Consider the following 2,396-nt stretch of genomic DNA (forward strand, 5'->3'; position numbering starts at 1 on the left):
GGCATCGCCGAATTTTCGATGATACCAGCAGAAGTGGTGCTGAGAGGGCGAAGGAGACCGTTGACGGGATGGCGAGCAGCGACGGCAAAACGGGCGCCGAGGGGAACTTGGTCGCTGCGGGGGAATGGCGTCCACCCGGTTCACCAGGGCCGCCACCGTAGTCTGGAGTTGCTGGAGCGACGTGCTGATGGCATTGATTGCAACGTCCACCGGTGGAGGGGAGGTGCGGGGGGCCAGGGCGGCAACGGCTCCTGGAGATGGAAGGCCAGCAAAATCCATAATACGGTCCGCCATCTTCGCCAAGTCATCCAGGCGGGAATTTTCGCCGGCGGCCAGGATCATGCGGACATTGTGGGGCAAACGTTGTAGGAAGAGTTCGCGTAGTAGTGAGTCGTCCGTGGTAGGGTTGCCCGCGAGGTCGCGCATGCGGCGTAGGAGCTGGGTGGGCCGTCGATCGCCGAGCTCTTCCCTGTTCAGAAGCTGCTGCAATTGCCGCTCCTCCGAAGCAGATGTACGGCGAATTAACTCGTCCCGTAAGGTGTCGTAGGGCAACTCGGGGTGAGGGTGGATTATTAGGTCACGGACTTCCGCCGCAGCTTCGGGAGGAAGGTTTGCGATGGCATAGCCAAACCTTGAGGCTTGAGAAGTGACGCGGCGTCCGTCGAAGAGAACCTCCGCCTGCGCGAACCACAGCTGAGGATCGGAGATGGAGAAAGGCGGCAGGCGGAGCGGTGCCACAGAAGCCTCAAGCGATGGAAGTGGCGGTGGCCGGCTGGGAGGCGAAGAGCTGGTGGAGTGCTGGTCACCGTTCATGATGGTGGAACGTTAAAACATCACGTTCGGGTCACCAGTTGTAGAGCGAGAAATGAGGCGACCAGGCTCTACTGAGGTTGATGGGTTTAATGACGGTTAATGGCGATGAACCGAAAACGAAAGCTCGGGTCACGCGCAGTAACCGATGGCGGTGCTGGTGATGATTATGACGCTGCTGCTACAAGGGCTTTCCTAAAGTGGTTGTTTTGTGACTGACAAAGCGTGTGAGCAACGCAGCATGAACTAGTCAGCATGTGCAAGGATAGCAGTTTATAAATATAATGACTTTATTAACTAGCACAACATGCATACACTGAGGAGAGTTGAAATGTATTCAGTCTTTACACACAGTTGTGTGTTCTCACATTGTCCGTGCTGACTTTTCTACCCATGCTTGCCATTGTTCATTTTTTTCATGTTCATTGTTCATTTTTTTCGTTGCGCTATTTTGTAACATGTTCACAACACTCCTGAGGATGTGCCTGCAGCACGGATAGAAAAGTTATTGGAGTTTTTTTTTAAAGTAAACATAAACTGCCCCATGAGAGTTGCACGTGGTTTGTGGAAGTTCCAAGCTAACGGTTGTGATATAGCTGTGATACATTCATTTAAGTATACCTGCTTTTTCTTATCTATTTTTTTATAGTGCAATGCACGTTCACAGTCACAGTGTGATGTATTTGAGTAATTGTTGGTAGCTCAAACAAAGAAATTTATTTACAGTGCCATGTTTGTCTTGCACTTTGTATTGTGACAGCTAACACCCTATCTTTCTTAACAGATCATGTCCATAATTCGCTGACGTTTTTCCTGGCCACTGCTGTCCTCGTCATTGCTATCTGAGGGGGCCTGGTGCCTGCCCTCTGGCTCATAATCCTGACTATCATTATCACATTCATTAACCAAGATGAAGTTGTGGAGAAAGCATGCTGACATCACAAACTTCAAAATGAGGTCTTGGCGGCTCATGTCCAGATGTTTTAGTACACGAAATTTACCTTTCAACCTGCCAAAAGCACGTTCAATAACGCTGCGTGCCCTGCTTAACTTTCTGTTGAAGGTCTGCTGCCTACTTGAGAGATGCCCGTTGTCTTTGAAAGGTCTCATCAAATATGTTCGCAGTGGGTAAGCAGAATCTCCAAGCACATGCATCTCTCCTGGTAGCTCTTTGAGCAATTCCTCGAGACCAGAGTTGGTGTACACTCTAGCGTCGTGCATCCTCCCAGGGGACCCAATGTACACGTGCGTGAAAATTAGGTTTGCGTCACAGCATCCTTGGAGGATCACCGAATGAAAGTCTTTCCTATTGTAGTATGCACTCTGCTCAACAACAGGGGCCTTAATGGCAATATGGCACCCATCAACGGCACCAATTGTACCGGGAAATCCCCATTTTTGTGAAATTCCGAAGAGACCAGGGCAAGGTTTGTTGGCCACGAAATCCGTTGTGTACCTAGCTTGCTCCACACTGTTACCATTTCTTGAACGATGTAGAACACCAGGCCTCTGTTGCAACCAAAGAGGTTTCCTACTTCCCTATATGACTCTTCATTCCCGAGGATCCACAGCGCCATCAAAATCAT

The 2,396-nt window shown here is 50.1% G+C and overlaps 1 pseudogene; it reads right to left on the reverse strand.

Annotated features, from left to right (window-relative positions):
* Nucleotides 1-1,534: 1,534 nt before the first annotated feature.
* LOC135375731 (putative nuclease HARBI1) lies at nucleotides 1,535-2,396 on the reverse strand (annotated as a pseudogene).

This window comes from Ornithodoros turicata, unplaced genomic scaffold (genome assembly GCF_037126465.1).
Source record: "Ornithodoros turicata isolate Travis unplaced genomic scaffold, ASM3712646v1 ctg00000917.1, whole genome shotgun sequence".
NCBI classification, from domain to species: domain Eukaryota; kingdom Metazoa; phylum Arthropoda; class Arachnida; order Ixodida; family Argasidae; genus Ornithodoros; species Ornithodoros turicata.